The sequence below is a fragment of the Papilio machaon genome, chromosome 22 (genome assembly GCF_912999745.1).
Source record: "Papilio machaon chromosome 22, ilPapMach1.1, whole genome shotgun sequence".
In the NCBI taxonomy this organism is placed as follows: Eukaryota; Metazoa; Arthropoda; class Insecta; order Lepidoptera; family Papilionidae; genus Papilio; species Papilio machaon.
In genome coordinates, this window is record NC_060007.1 from 2,894,120 (window position 1) to 2,912,634 (window position 18,515).

The window sequence follows — 18,515 nt, forward strand, 5'->3', positions numbered from 1 at the left end:
GTTCTAAAAGAATTTCTGGGTATTTTAAAATAATTTTAATGACTTTTATTGGTTGCCAGTTATAGCTTTCTTTAACAAATAGTTTATTGACCTCTTTTGAACATTAGGTCAATGCACTTTTGCTCTACATTTTGAAACCTACTCGTATAGGAGTACGAAAAAAAAAATTATACTTTTAGTAAGAATAAGAACTACTTAATTGTAGAGTATAACTGTATTTCTTGAAGTTTAAATTAAGTAAATTGTTACAATAAAAGTTACATTTTAATACTGAAGATAAAAATATTTTAAATGCCGTTACAGTACTTTTTTTAATGAACAATTTAATTTCATTATTATTATACATATGAATTTTATTAGAAATAAGTTATATTTTCGACATTTAAAAACAAAATGAGAAATAAAAATGTTATAATTTCATAAAGACGAATTCTTTCCACAGATTATAAATACACAAGTAAAAAATTCGCCATTTTTATTTATAATTTGGCGTTTGGCGCGCAATTGAGTTTTTGTGCATTTTTTTCTATCATTACTAAATTAATTAATTTTTTAAATATTTAACTAAAACTACTACAAAATTTATTGTAATATCCGAACATTTTTGAAAGTTAATTCGGCTAACATATTTCATCTACCTACATGTTGTTTTTATGCATAATTAAAAATTAAAAGTAAAGTTTTTGAACAGTTAGTTCTGTAGTTATACATTAAGCTATAGTTGTAAGAGAGTATACGAGTTGTAAGTTTTTTTAATTCTTTTAACGTGATTGATAATATTGACCATGAGTTCTTTTTAAGTGTTAATGTGGTACATCTATGCATTAAGTGATTTTGAAAGAACCGGCGATAAGGCGAGATCTTGAGGTAAATACATTATTTTAATTACATTTCGCGATTTTCTTTATCTCCATACCAATACTGATAAATAATATTTTGATCTCCATTTAGGATAAGTTATCTACGTTTTCACTGCTTTTTTCTAAATTCTACTGAAGGGATTTAAAGCTTATTCATATTATGAAGGTACATATAATATTAATGACGCACTTCATGTATGTTACCCTGGCGAAAAAAAATAGCAAATAGTCGTTTTTACATAAAATTGTCTTTTTAAACTTAACATATCTGTTTTAATTTTCAGAGCTGATAAGCTGAATAATTTCATAATGAAATGCATATAAAAATAGACTTTTATTCAAAGTAGCTTACAAAGAACATATGACAGATATTATTATAATAAAATTTACAGGTTACTGATCCTATCATATTTTCGTATAAATACATGAACTTAGTAATCTACAAACACATAATTAATATCATATCATATTATAATTACAAATCTTAATTCAAGAAACGGATGGAAATTTCTTTCTGTTGGAATATTTTCGAGTGGTTTGTTACAATGTCTGAGTGAGCTGCTCATTGCGTTGGCCCACTCGAATGTTGAAGAGTGCTCCGACTTGCTTCTGTCTGAATACAAAATTAATCTTATGAACAAAATATATATTCTCTTTTTGTGGCTTGTTATGTCTAGATACATTTATATTTTTATAATGCTGTTCCGTTTGTGTCTATACGAATGTATAGCTTAGTGTTTAGTGTGTAAAAAGGGATGATGTGTAATGTGTATTGATTTCGGTGATTTTTTATGTCCGCGCATAATTATAAAAATTTAATTGATAAAAGCCTATGTGTTCTTTCACACTATGTTCTACATCCATGCCATATTTCAGCGAGATCCATGAAGTCGTTCTGGAGATACCTTTTAACAAACATCCATCCATCCAAACATTCGCATTTATAATAGTTTAAAATTAATAAGATATTTGTTTTACATTTTATTTGAGTATTAAGCATTGTGTTTACACAGTAAAAGTTTATGTTGATCGATTTTATGTTAGTTTTTGGAACAAAAGGAATGGGTCTGATTGTATTGGTCGGGCTGATACCGTGCACTCACTCCCGGCCGCTATCCCACTACTGCCCGATACGGGGACTTTTGGCTGCTGGGTTTCCCCCCTGGCCCGGTTCGCCCCTCCTTAGTTAACCTGCAACATCCGGACTCCTCCGGATGTTCCATATCAATACCGGGCTTAGTGTGGACGTCCAGTCAACATGAGCCACACGGTACCAGGACTCCCGACCTCAAACCATCCTCCAAGCCCGACCTCCGAGCAGCCGGATTACAGGAGACGCCACGCTCCCAGTCGGCAATGAATATGAAAATATGCATTCATTTATACGAGACTATAGTTCAATTCGCTTTTGCGATTTTAGTGTTGATTTTTTTTGTATTTTTTTTTGTAATAAAAATTAAATTCTTATTTCCTTAAAGTATTTTCTATGAGTTCTGATATATTTTTTACGGAATTAAAATTTTATTTCAAACCACTGCCATAAATGAAAAAATAGATGGTGCCATCTATTATCGAATATTAAAACTAACCCGTGAAAATTCGTGGTAGCTGTTTCCGAGTTTCACCAACGCTCATACAGATGGCACTTTTATCAAAGTAATTTTTAAGCAGTGGTGTGTATTATTATTAAAATTTACATAGTATAAATAAAAATTACCAATATAAATGAAATACTTATAAATTTCTGAAAACGCTGTAATATAAAAGGAAATTTTTAACACTTCAAAATATATCATTTTCTCATGAGTGAAGCCAAATCGAACCATGGTCTCGTATAAATGAATGCGTATTTTCACACTGTTTGTTGACTGGGAGTGTGGCATCTCCTGTAATCCGGCTTCTCGGAGGTCGGGCTTGGAGGATGGTTTGAGGTCGGGAATCCTGGTACCGTGTGGCTCATGTAGACTGGACGTCCACACTAAGCCCGGTATTGATATGGAACATCCGGAGGAATCTGGATGTTGCAGGTTAACTAAGGAGGGGCGAACCGGGCCAGGGGGGAAACCCAGCAGCCAAAAGTCCCCGTATTGGGCAGTAGTGGGATAGCGGCTAGGAGTGAGTGCACGGTGTCAGCCCGATCAATATAATCAGACCCTTTCCTTTTGTTCCAAACTCGTATAAGACAGGCCAACATAATAGGACTTTCAGGTTTTATTACGGTTAAGAAAAATCGCTTTAGTTCCAAGACGCAATAAATATTCTTTTACGCCACTTTTTATGTATTCTCTAGGACTAGCTGTCGGAATTAAAAAAAATACATAATAAATAGCCTATGTGTTCTTCCAGACTATGTTCTACATCCATAACAAATTTCATCAAGATCTGTTGACCCGTTCCGGAGATACCTTCAAACAAACATCCATCCATCCAAACATTCACATTTATAATATTAGTAAAATTCCTGCCTTTCTATCTTAAAAAAATTTAAATAAACCTTATTTATATTTGTCCCAAAAAAAATTGTATTATTTTTATATTTTGAGATTAAGTCCCAAAGAGAACAAATTAAAAAATTGTATACAATTTTAAAAATTATACGTTAAAAATATATTGATGAATTTTTAAAACATGCTAGACTGAGTACTTAGATCATACTTTAACTTTATTACCAGATAATAGTGCTAATTAAATTAAAGTAACTTTTTTATTGCACTCAAGTAATCTTATTGACCGTTAATTGCGGAGTCATCTTTAGGTAATGTTTGAAACTAAAGAAGTGCATTCAGTTTCGCCGTTTGTAACGGGAAGAACATTCAATCTTCTCAGATAGATGGCGCTGAAATACATAATGATAATAAATTGTTATAAAAATCACATTTCCTTTTATTAAGTGAAATAAAAAAATGTAGGCTGTAAATCAGGAGTTGGCAAAGATTATTTAGTTTCGCACAGGTTATTTCATTCGTAACACTAGTTAATCAAAAAAAGACCCATTTCTAGCTAAATCCAAACATACTAGGATAAGGAGCGACTTCATTTTTCTACACATGTACGGATGAATGCGGATTTTTGGGGATCGCTTGGTTCGGAGACGCATTATCAAACTGCATACACACTGGACTTGAAGTTGCAGTGTGTCTTCTGTTAAAATCCTTTAATAAGCGAACTCACTTCCTTCTCAAAAGCCGGCAACGCATTTGCAGCTTTTCTGGTGTTGGTCCATGGGCGACTATAATTACTTCATTGTTCCCTCTGCTTGTTTGCCCTTTATTTTTATAAAAAAGGGTTATAAAGATTTGCAAATAAACTTGCCATTTTGTTAGTGCATGGCGTGTATTCCATTAAAATCTGCTCAGCGGCACTCGATCTTAGTCTATGTGACAGGGTGGCAGCCCCCGATAAAGACCTGTTTCCGATCTCTCGCGGCGATATTGCATATTCATACCGCTGTCCTTATTGGTGTTTACTAGGAATATAATTGATGGCATCGCTAACAATGAGCCAAATGTCGCGGTCATCGCAGGCGATGCATCATTTGAATGCACGACTTCAAACTATTATTGTAATGTTAATTCTTGTCTTACAAATTCCTGAGTCTCTTGTATCTATTGACTCAGTATGGTCTTAAACTATTTCTATTTTACATTCATAAGACGCAAACTAAAATATTAACTAGTAAATACATAAATAATTCTTGCCGGGACAATTTCTAATGTTGTTTGTTTTTTTTTTCTATTATATAATATTTATTTTTTTTAATCATAAGGAGGCAAAGGAGCAAGCGGTCATCTAAATTCTCCGAAATAGCGAAGCGACCGCTGCTATGGGCATTCGTAATTGCAGATGCATTGCCTACCTAAAAGATATTTAAGTTTTCGTAATGGTTGTCGTAGTTTTTGTTGAAAAAAAAATCCGTTGAATAAATAACATTTTTAACTTAATTTTTGTTCTTAAGAAGAAGTAAATAATTCTGTTATTATATTTCACAGTATCGTCTGTGATTTCATTAATTTAATATTGACGTTTTATAGTCTTTCTTTTCCTTGTTTTTTAATGTCTCGAACTTTCGCCGGCACACCGTGTAGACATTTCACGACAGTTTCGTAACATTAGCATCTTTTAATGACATAGGTGGTTATTAAAAAATAAACCTGAAAGCAAGTAGAGCATTGAAAGTTGCCTTACATGCCTATATTTAAAGTTAATAAATTTAAAATGGCCAATACAACTCAATTCCGAAAATGATCTGTTTATAATAAACTTGATTTAAAGTACAAATTTAATCAATTACAAGAAGTTTATTTCCTTAAATGATAGTTCTTAATATTTTAGCAAAAAAGATGTGTTTTTTATTTAAAAACAAAATACTGTGAATCGGATTGTATTTTATTAATTTTATATTTACTTCAACTTCCGATGTATGTTGACGAATCTGTTTAATTACTTTATTAGATAGATTAAATCAGACCACGTCACGGATTTATTAATATTTCATCAACAGTACATAGAATTTATTGTTTATCTAAGATTCCCATCAACAGCTATTACACTTCTTTACATCCTTTTAACATGAAAATCGACAGTTGTTAAAAATTTTGCATCATCGAAAGCGTATGAAAATCTTGTTGTGAACCTAATAACTATAATGCAGTTCTCACCAATGGCCGCACGTTCGAAGTGGATTCGATGCGATGTAATTTCATATAATGATGTCCAATGGGACATATTTTCACGGAGCTAACAATGTGAGAGCGGGACAGAGATCATAAATTGTTGCAACAAGCGAATCACATAATCCTATCACAATCATTTTCGTAACTAGATCGGATTGCTGTTCATATGTGGAATGGCTTTATTTAAAAGTGAAACAACATTTTTAGGTAACAATCATGATCAGCCCACTTTACGTTCCCATTAAGAGGTTCGGTGCCTTCCCTAAGTAACAATAAAATGTATAACAAGTCTCAGTATTCCAGCAAACCAGCATCGTAATAAGTCAATTACAGCGATCATTGAGAAATGGTACATACTAAGTCTCAGGGTTTACGATTTAAAAATTTTGAACGATTTTCACTCTCTTAATTTCTAATCTGTTTACGTATTTGAATTCTAGGTGGCTTAATCCTTTGTAATACATTTCTGTCTAAAAAGATATATAGTTCTTAAGCATGAAAAGTTGTAGAAATTAAAGAAAATTATGGCTTACCGTTTTGCACTTATTGCATAATGTCATCCTTCAAGTAACGGAGACACTCAGCAAATTGTGCGAAGTGTGGGACGTGGAATTATTGTTAGCAGCGGATAATGGGGCTAGACTATTTCTATTCGATTTTCTATACACTTAATGCAAAAGAATGCGACAATAATAATTTATGAACAAAATATTAGGTCCATACATATGAAATTGGCGTTTTGTATGGGAGGAACAAAAAGTCGAATATTTTTTAATATAATATATTTAATTAATCAAAGTATGAACCATTATTTTCTATGCACTTTTGCCATCTCATAGGTAGTTCATTGATCCCTTTACTAAAAAACCAGTCGGACGGGAATCAATAAAATCTTTGAAGGCGATTTGGACTGCCCCATCGGAGTTGAATTTTTTCCCTTGCAAGAAGTTATCCAAATTTCGAAAAAAATGGTAATCTGTTGGAGCAAGGTCCGGGGAGTACGGAGGATGTCTTAGACTTTCCAATTGAAGCTCTTCTAATTTAGTAGCCGTCTGTTGCGCAGTGTGTGGTCTAGCGTTGTCGTGAAGCAGCAGTGGCGTGGAGCGATTGACCAGCCTAGGTTGTTTAGCCGCTAGCTTTTCCATCATGGTTTGCAATTGCTGACAATAGACATCAGCCGTAATAGTCTGGCCAGATTTGAGAAAACTGTAATGAACAATACCGGCACTAGTCCACCAAACGCTTACAAGTAACTTTTTTGGGGTTAATTTTCGCTTGGGCAGGATTTGGCTGGCTGGCCAGGATCCAACCATTGCGCTGAGCGCTTCCGATTATCGTAAAGAACCCATTTTTCATCACAGGTAATGATTCGGTTTAAAATACCTTCATTATTGTGCCGGTTTAGTAATGTAACGCAACAGTCGACGCGCGTTTGCCGGTTTGCTTCAGTCAATTCGTGAGGTACCCACCTTTCAAGCTTTTTAATCTTCCCAATTTGCTTCAAGTGAATTAAAACAGTTTTATCACTAACATCGCAGCCTGCAGCTAACTCGGACGTGGTTTGCGATGGATCCGCTTCCACAATAGCCCTCAACTCTTCATTATCAACTTGAGTCTCAGGCCGTCCACGGGGCTTGTTCTGTAGATCGAAATTTCCAGAACGAAAACATTGGGACCAAAAACGAACTGTGTTTTCTTTTGCAACACGACCGCCATACACATCATTCACCCTTCGAGTCGTTTCCGCAGCACTAGTGCCACGGCGGAACTCGTACTCGTAAATAATGCGATATTTTAAGTTTTCCATTTTGTAAAATGAGTGACGCAAACAGAAAAAAACAGAAGAAAAAAAACAAATGAATGACGGTCATCGAACCACAAATACATGAGTCTATAGCTGTACAAATTTGAATTTGGAATTCCTTACCAAAGAGGAGAAATTCGTGATTAAAGTGGCCAGTACGAAAAACGCCAATTTCATATGTAAGCACCTAATATATTCGTTAGTGAAAGATATTTAACATTTTTTGTCAAATGTAGTCGACTTATATTTAAACAAAGTAAAAGAAATATAGATAAGGAAACTTTTTCTTTTCCCTTGTCATACTTTCTTCAAATATTTGCCAACGCAAATCGTACATGTTAGGAGAAACGATAGTTAATACATATGTACGTACTTGTATTCAACCTTTTCAATATGATATCACAAATAGGTAAAAGTTTCGTCTCATTTAATAAAATATTTGTTAATAGCACAAATTTATAGAATCATGTAATAGAATAGACGACATTTCATGTAAGCAAGTTGCAATTGAGATGGGTCAATACGACCAGTGCAACAAAGATTTATCTCACGACACCTCTCTTAACAATGCAATCGTGATACCTTGTTTAAAGGAGCCCTTGTAACATCATACCAGCGACTTACAAAAGGTTATTTGTTCTAAACTATCGTAGCACGAAACAGGCGTACAATTACAAATCAGCCTCCCATGGCACAAGTTATTAAACATAACATTCTATGCGTAAGTTTTACAGACAATTTAGTTGAACAAATTATAACTAAAATGGATTCAAGTTATAAGAGATTCAACTATAGCTCATGTCATCAAAGGAAACTCTTTCTTTATACAGTAATTACATAATCTACACTAAGCGTCTCTTTTGAATGACTGTGGACGGGAATTTGTGTTAATTTTATGCTTAATGTTACACGATTTTTAATTTCACTAGTGAGTATTTATTGTGTAGCCAGAAAATACATTATTTTAGCAAAGATTATTTTCAAAATTGGCGACAAAATTACAAATAAAATTTTGCTAATCTTGGCTTTGCATACTTAGAAAAAATATCTAAAAGTTTTTACAATTAATAGTTTGTATCTTGGACCGCGATTAGTATAGGTGGCGCAGGCGCGGCGCAAGCGCAGCGCAGCGGGGCGACCACTGACAGTAACAGACACACGGTTAACCTTTAGATTAAGATGTGAACCGGCGCATAATGGCTTAGAGATGTGCCCGGCAATATTGTTACTTTTATGATATATATGCGGATGTTATTCTACAATTTACTTGTTAGTTGCGATTTTAATGCATATAAACATAAGGGTGTTTTACAAACAAAATACCATTTCGCCAATTGTGCTTGTTATACATTTTATATGTATTTTGTCTAATAGAAAAGCAATCATTTATTGATAAGAAGTAAGTCGTTTTTGAGTTTATCTCAAAGCCAAAAACTATGCGTTCAGTATGGGTAAAAAAAATATTTTCGCGAAATGTCGATCAAAATGCTTTACTAAAAATCTAATAAAGCATTCTTGACTTTTTTCGATACATTATTGGCAATGGAGACAATAGATTTAGACACTATTTAACATTATGTATGAAAAATACAATAGCGATCTCCCGTGCTATCAATGTGATGTCTGCAACAAAAAGGTGGAATCACGTTCTTAGTCGTATTCCGTTTACTGTGTGAGATATTATATACATCACAAAGAATTTTGAGAGTAAAGTAATTTTTGTCTTAAAGAGACATAAGAGTGTGTTTTATCAAATTAAATTACCATTGTTAACTAAAAAAAGAATATACAGCATGTCATTTAGAAAATATTATGTAAATATAGAAGCCAAGACATAAGTTGGGAAGGGAGTTAGGTATGTGGACACCTCACTCGTAGCTATTATTGAATATATGCTATATTTTGCGTAAGACTGTGTTTTTATCTTAATATTCCTCGATACAGCGTGTCTTGTAACTTTCAAAAACGTTCTCTTGCGTGTTACCTCCCCACTGTTGAGTTATTGTCACAATTACATTTTACTTAAACCATAATTTGCGTTTGCCGGTTAATTCTTGTCACGGCCCGCTCTGGTTCATTAAAAAACACTCACACGTACATATACCGTTTCTCTTACCCTCACCCACAATTACTATACTCGTTGTTAAATGTATGATTATACTTACGATTCTCGGTATCGCTTTTTGTTTTCACAGACGCGAAAAAAAGTTGATCTCGAAAGGCACGGCCCAAATAATTAGACCTGCCTGACATATAAATCATCTTTCGAAAAAATATTTATGAGGCAACACAATCGGGTGGTCATTTTAGGTCGTTTGTCCAACGAAAGATATGAGCGAACTTTTGACAGGCTTAAATTAAAAATGAAGAGGTCGATAAACAATACTTTAGTTTTGCAGAGAATTATATGAAACATTAAACATAATTATTATAACGCTTAGACAGAGTTTGTTCTAAGGAATGTTTGGTTGAGCGAAAGTGACGCTAAAATTAATCCTAAGTGGCCATGTATATCAATGATTAATATACCTTGAAAAGTAAGAAAAATGTACGGTACAAATATCAGCCATTATTATTTCGTAATTATGAACAAAATAATCAATATTTTACAGTTCTAGGACGTTGTAACTTAAAAACATAAAGTAGTTACAAATCTTCGCTTTAGCTTCGCTATCACTATACATCTAGTACAATGAATACAGGTGTTGTTAATTTAGAGCATAAGAGAGTATGCATATATATAATTACTTTGTATACAAGTTCTCTTGCGGCGCATTAACACTGCGTTACCGTTAACTGTAAAAGCAGTTTATATTAACTGGGTATTGGCAAGTTTTGTGCGAGGTTACTTAGATATTATCAATATGTCAGTGGGCTTGAGGTCTCGTATTAACGTCAAAAAGAACTTGATTCTAAAGCTCTTTATAATTCTTCCTCTACGTATAGCCTTAAAGACTTATAAAACACGAATATGCATATTACATAAATTTAACACATTAATTAATTAAGATTTTATTAATAACTGTATATATACCAACCCGCCTAATGCTAAAGCTTAGGTAACTTGAGAAGATTTCGACTCTCGATCATTCCATACTTAGGGACCATTAAAACCTTTGTACAAGTTATTCGCCTACTTCGAAATAAAATACCAGTACGAATGATTGTAAAAAGATCTATAAAATCAAAGTACTCAAACATGAGTTATAAATAGTTGTTATTTTAAAACAAACGATCTTTCGCTAACTAAGAAGCGATGCACCAACGGATTTGCGAGCCGGTGGTCAGTATAACTCAAAAATACAACGCATGTTATTGTAGAGCTTAAAATATATTAAAGTTTATACTTATTTTGATTTTGATAAACAATTTGGATCTAAGTATTTAATCAAATATTTTGAACTTATCAAGTCCCATCATGAGACTATGTTAACATTTCCATTAACCAATTTAGGCGTTATCTTGTTTAAAGATGTGTGTTGTGAAGTTAAAACATTCATGACTTCATTAAAAGTAGCTTATAGAAATCTGCAAGTGGCAATTCCTGATAAACTTTATTTGGTATCTATTTTAATGGGATGTATCTTGTCTGAATATTCTAAAGTCAATGGTGTGAACTAAAGGTGTGGGTCGACTGTGTCGTAATTCTGACTTGTTATCGACTTTGTTGTGGTTATTTACGGTCATTAAAACAAACAGAGGTCTGAGGTGTTCTTTTAACGCCTAATGAGAACGCAGTCTGATTGTTTTATGGCATCTCTGGCAACTAATTTAATGCTGCGCTTTGTTTATTGATAATGTATTTCAGCAACTTATTGGTTTGTTGGTCTATATTCATGTTGTTGGACTTTATTTGAAGATTTTTTTTCCGCTTACGTACATAGAAATGTGAATACTTTAAAGCGTCCTTAAACTTTCTCTTTCTATTTTAGTTTTAGTCTTAAAATTTTTCTTTAAATTCATTTTAAATAAATTGAATATAGAACGAAGAATAAAGTACTAAATGGCGAGTAACAGCCAGTATTAAATTTCTGTTTAAACTATTTTATGTGTAGAATGAGTCCAAATTGCATCATCGTTCCCTAACAACGCTAACATCACTTAAGCCGGTGACTGTAACAAGCGCTCCGGAGAATGCCAATCCCGCCTATTTCCGTCGCTTTCCCACAATCAACCCGGCTGCCGAAGAATTTCCGCCGCGACTCGCTATCGACGCCCCGATAATGAAAATTGACTAGTTGATTGTACTCAAAAAGCTTAATATTAATATTTGTTTATACCCATAATAGTGATTTTTCTGTGGATCTACGTAGATTTACATGTAAGAATATATCTGTGTATGTGTAGTCAACCAATCCGCACTGGGCAGCATGTTTGACTATAGCTTAGTCACTCCTAGTAACTAATTCCTCGGTGAGGACATATTATATGTATATAAGGTGACGAAATTATAATAAGATTAATCCTTGTAGTGAGGGAAGTCTACATCTGATGTCCAACTCAAACACATTAATGCTTGTATGAATGCTTGTATAGTCAATAAGGATTTGCTCGAACGTTGGATTACTTGTTTACTTTACTAAGTTAACTACGAGAAAAAAGACATAAAAAAACTATGTGAGGTTACGAACTTCTGACTCTTTTCTTCTGTTAACTTTTAAGTCTATCCTACCAATCTGTACTTCTATTTTAACTAGGTTAAAGTGTTGTTACTTGAAGATAATATACGTTTTCTTACTTCACTATTTACGCCTTTCAGCATAAATGAACGTTATTTTGCAACCGAGTACACATTCCCCCAACTTATATGGTAACTTAATAATGTAGTATGTAAAACAAACTGCCTTAGAGAACCGACCATATTATAATTTAAGAACTTACTTAAAGTGGGTTGCAAGCATAATCGATTTGATGGAGAAAGACATAAGTAAATACATAAAAGGGAAAATAAATGTCTTTAATTGATAATATAAAAACTAATTTATTTAATAACTAGCTGTCGCCCGCTACTCCGTCCGCGCGGTATTCACAAAAACTCAATTAGACTATGTGTTCTTCCAGACTGATGTCTACATCTATAACAAATTTCATCGAGTTCCATGCAGCTGTTCTGGAGATTCCTCGTAACAAACATACATCCATTTGTATCATCCGTCTTCCATCTATATATATAAAAGAAATTCGTGTTAGTTACACTATTTATAACTCAAGATCCGAACTGATTTAACTGAAAATTGACAGGGAGGTAGCTTCGAACTAGGAGACGCGACATAGGAACTTTTTTATTTTGTGTGCATTTTTTTTATTCCGCGCGGACGGAGTCGCGGGTAAAAGCTAGTTTATAATATTAGTAAGATATGATAAAGTACGTATTTTATAAATTTCACGGGATCACAAACAAACACAGAAATAAGTTAAGAAAATTGCGGATCATTTGCCATGATCTTGGCACACTTATCTCGCTTCTTCTAGTCCTTTCAATGAATGTTAAAATAAATAACCGTATTCGTGCATTTTGCAAGAACACCCGTCCTGTCAATCAATTAGGATATCAATCAAAAAGTTTCAAAACAAATTTTCTCCTATATCCCCTCGCACGCCCTTTTTGAGCAATTTTATTGCGGATGTCACAGAAATTGGCTGGAGGAACAAATGTGTACGAATAGAATACCTTTTTGTGAGGGAATTTTTTTATATTAATACAAAATAAGCTTTTTTACATGACTCTATGATTATTATAGTATCAAATATTTGGTACAATTTAACATGATTTAAACCTTAGTGCTTAACATAAGCTTGCTTTAAACTTCTTTGTGTATAATATAATCGAGGACGGTTCGAGTTTGAGTCGAATTTATTCTAGATTAGCAAACATAGTTACTATACGTAATGTCATTGATCTATTATTATCATTGCTTTTATCCTCGGAATAAAACGTTCCCACACTATTTAAGCGAATAAATTCAGCTTTCCATTACTTAGCAGTGCTCCCGGCGTATTTTCTATCTATTTATCAATGGAACAACTATTGATAGTCAAACGCTTACATTCATAAATATGGCGCGCGCGGGAAACAAAACAAAATGGCCAACGTTCAAAGTCGGCACATCTTGTTTAAGGGCTGTCTTTGAATAGTTTTAATTAATAATTATTTACCTCCATAACCAACCCAGTTGGTCATATAGCTTGGTCGCGAGACTTAATTTTTTTCAATTTAGTTAAGTATAAATTTGTGAATTCTTGAAATCTTATAATGCAATGTGTAATCTTCACAACTTATTCAAGATTTAGATTACTGCCTGTTCTAAATGAAAATTACTATCAAAAAATACCTTTGTTTAATTTTATTGCAGTGATTTAATCAAAATTACTACTTACCAAAACAAGTTGTCCAGTGTAATTTTAATATGAGACAATTTTTCAAAATTATATCTTGTAACATAAACGGCTAATTAATTGTTATGTTGTCATAATAAAAATGACAGCATTACATTGAATAATTACATGTACAACCCTGCGGTACATTGGCCGGCAATTAAAATGAGTTTAAAATCTCGTTCCGCTGACAAATTGCAATAAATAAGGATACTTAAGACCTGATTGCACATGATTTAGACAAAGTACACTCGGTGGCCTATTATTAGTGTATATCAAGGAGAATTTTCACTAGGATTGACCATAAGTATATCGAATGAAAAATAAATCTATGACTAAAATAAGTCCATACAAGGACTATATGAAAATATGGTGGCTAATATTTGAAATACACTAAGTAAAATAAATTAGTAGATGTTTAAAAACATATTTTTTAGTATTTTATTGCGATAAAGTCATAAATATTATTAGTAAATCATTAAATTATATCTTATTTTTGAATATTTTAGAAGAAATCTATACTGCCTTTTATGGTCATATTTAATTATGATCAAGATTATAATTTTGATTTTTTTATTTCTCATTTTATAACACACGCGTATCCGTTGTTTTCACGGAAATGACGTTTGTTAACTAAGCTGCTAATTAAATATTAAAAGCTTAATGATCTTATCTTGATCAATAAATAATATTTTTACTGAATGTATTTTGTTTACCAATACCTCGCATAGTGGAGATAGTGTAATACATAAAATTTATGACCGGATTATACTAAGACTTAACTATAAAAATAACAATAAAATAAAAGTTAATTTTTTCGTGAAGTTAGAGTTATTTAATTTACATCCTTGTAGTGTTTTGACACGGTCTTTTTAAATTCGGCAGTTTCATATACAAATGACATATATTTTAAAGTTGTATGAAATGTCAGTTATAAGCCACGTTGGTACTGACAATGATCACCAGTGCGGGGCCATGTCATCAATCCATGTCAAACTGTCGAACAAGAAAGTAAGCGGAACTGTATCAAACTGCAGATAAATCAAATTGACCCGAAAATGTACTTTGCTCTCGGCAAATTTCGGCCGTTATTGGACCTGTTTCGTATAAAAAGCTGGCAATTTGGGTCGAGTTTTCGAAAATGTATTTATATATACATTTTTTATACTTCTCTTAAGTCCCGTAAGGCTCACGAGCGCCTTTTGTAATTGTTGGCTTCATTGTTTTCGAGACAGATAAAAGGAACACGGCACGGTTGAGTTTAATTAAAAATTTTGTTCCGAGAAAATGGAATTCAGATCAGATTTTTTTTTGTTCCAAGATATATTCACGATACGTTTGGTAAAGATATAAACAATATAAAGTTTTTAAAAACTCTTGTAAGGGAATTAATTAACTTACATAATTATATTCCAACAAGATTGGTTATTGTTTTATAACAGGCGAGGATGATGGGAGTCCAGAAAATATTTCATTAGCAGGGTATTTGACATATGAATGGTATTGAAACTAATACTCAAGTTTTTAATAACTATAACTAAAATATCCAGTAGGTAAGGCTTACAATGAAAATAAACCTCTTTGATATGGGAAAATTATAAGCTGGTTTTGTCTTAAATTGTATGCTTTAATAACTCGTTATCGTTACACTGAAATAGTTAATGATAGTAGCTTTCATGTTGATAATATTATACACTTAATTTTCGACTGATAACCGGAAAGTATGTCTATCGGAAATTAATACTTGTTTTTAAACTTTCCATATCAATATGTAAGTATTGTGATGAAACATGGACTGGGATTTGATACGAGAAAGAAATAGTGAGTAATTGTTTACTTCTTTTCTTTATTGATTATTGAAATATACATAAAAACTAAGTTATTAAGTAGCGTGTTACGGTACGTAAGCCAAAAATTATCTGTGTAGTTTTCTCTAGAAGAGTAGAAGATAATGCCTAATGCCAGTCGTATTGAATTTTAACGTCTATTTTTTTATGTAGAAAATGGAAATGATAATCATCCAAAATTAACCTAGTTTTAAAAATACAAATAAATAAAAAAAACAGATACGTGTTTAGACTAGGGAAACCTCGTGGTCGTGACTGAGAAGCTTGTTGTGGTAAGGTAATTAGAGAATGGTTCATTGTTGCGCTCCGTCGACGTTGGTGGTAAGAGAGGATCACTGATTGATCTGATTGTCCTAGGTAGGGAACGAACCTGGATACTGAACTATAGGTACTTCTGCTCATGGTTGCTTGCAGAAATCAAGTTCTTTTGTCCGACTGACAGGCGTGTAAATTATTACAATATCATTAATAATCAATACCTAAGTGGAATGTTTATTAACATTTTCTTGGTGTCAGTCTTAAGCAAAATTAAGTCGTTTTAAGAATTAAATTGCAAACACTACTGTGATTGCGTGTGTTACATGTGGTCACGCGGTATTTGCGGTTTGTTATTTAAGTATTTTTGAACATGTATATCAGATTTTGGCAAGCTGAATTAATAAATATGTATCATGCATTTGACTTATTGTTTATTGTATTTATACCTAACTAGCATTCGCCCACAACTCTGTCCAGGCGGCATTAAAACAACTTAATAAGTAGCCTATGTGTTCTTCCAAACTATATTCTACGGCTGTGCCAAATTTCATCAAAATCCGTTCAGTCGTTCCGGAGATACTTTCAAAGAAACATCCATACATCCATCTAAACATTCGCGTTTATAATATTAGTATGATATTAGTAAGATTTAGCGATATAGCTTGCAATCAGATGTTCTATTATATAAGATCAGTTTGAAAGATTGCCTTTGTTAGGTGTTTGTTAGATAGTTTAAAAGTTATCAGATATACAAGACTAATTTGAAAAGGTTAGTTAAATCTTTTGCAGCTATTGTATTGTTCAAAAAAAGATGACATAGTATCTATGAATTCTACTGTATTAAATTTAACCTAGATTGTATTAAATTTGTATAAACTAGATGTAAAGATTTGTTTCATAAATCCTACTAATGATCAAAGTCGACAACAGTCTTGGATAGACGTTTATCCGCGAAATTCCACTATTTCTTTTCTTCCATTATCTCTATGCGTTTTCAAGGAGAATTAAAAGGTTGGCGATATTTTTTTTACAATTGTTTCAAAAGTGAAAACACACTGTCATATGTAGGTGGATATCACACACAGGTGTCAAAAACATAACATGCTCTGAACATCTCGGGTATCAATCACGACAACTTTTTTGAAGTACCTTTTGTGCCAAACTTGTTCCATTCGAAAAAGTAAATTCCTTTGATAACAGACGTGTTGTGAATTCATATTGTACAATACGTTTCTTTTAATTAATATTAATTATATTTGATACAATCGAATTCCAATGTAGATTTGAGAATGATCGAGATATTCAATATTCATATTTCGATGACATTGGAAATCGTAAAGGTTTTTATTTCGGGCATTGTTTAAACAGAAGCTTACTTTATTTTCCTTGCTCCTAACGTTATACAACCAAGCAATTAAAAAAAATAAGTGTTAGTTTTAGTGAATATTTAAAGAGTTCTAAAAAGATCTCTTCACTTCGAAAGTAAAGTGCATAGTAGCTACTAATTCAACACCACTTTTTCTGAAATCATAAACTTCTAACTTAACACACTATAATACTAATCATAACGTCGATAACGCCTACGAAATTAATGAATTAATAATAGATAATAGGACAGCGTTACAAATAGTTTTCTGTATTTACTAAAGTCAAATTGTTTTCCTAACAAGTTTAAGGGTCCTACTACGGTGGCGATTGCCCGGAGCGATGCGCCCGCGCACCGCAATTACTGGCCGCGTACAGTCGCGCACAGCAGCCTGCGCCCAGACACAGTCGGGTATAGTCGGGCAGAATACGACCCGAGGCGAAGTGACTTGACAGACGTTAATTGTTCACCAACTATAATAGCCGAGGTAATTATGTTATCTTACATTTATTGTAAGGGTTATTTTGAAATGTGTAAATTGTTGAAAATAAAATATGTTATAGTCACTTCTAAAACCAATAAACTAGACTGTCTGTATTGGCAAAGATACCTTTGTAACTGCTATGACATAAAACAACTAAGAAAACTTAATGAATGACACTTCCCTCTTAAAAATCAGACAATCCGATTACGGCACCTAATCCTCATTGCGACAGCATACATGGCCTTGAATAACAATAATACTCAGCTAGTCTCTCTTAAAGAGGACGATGAAAAATCAATTGAAAACCTAGAACCAAATTTACTATCACGGTTATTAGTTATTATTAACTAATGTTTCGTTATTTCTCTTACAGAAACACAACATAATTAGTAAGTACATTTCTTATTTTTCGTTTGCAATGATATCTTGAACCATTTAAACGCCTTCTGTATGTTCAAGCGATAATTACAGAAATACGATAAAACTGCAATTGTAATAAAATGGTAGCAATTGTCGACGACACAGGGCTGTGTAAAATGTTATTTTTATTTGTTCTTACGATTGTACACACTCATAGAGAACTATTAAACGGGAGATGAGCTTCCATTCTGTAAGGGTTATTTTTAGTCTTAAGACATTGTGTAGTCTAAGAGCTTGTAACAATTAAATACCATGACTACTTATAAGGTTTAAGAACATCAGAGGAATTTCAGAAGGCAGGTAATATATGATAAAACTTTATCATTTCATTTGGTAAACCTCACACTGTTTGTACTCACACTCACACAGGCGACTACTCATTAAGCATTTCAATTAAAAGTTGTGATTATTCGAAATGAAATCAAAAT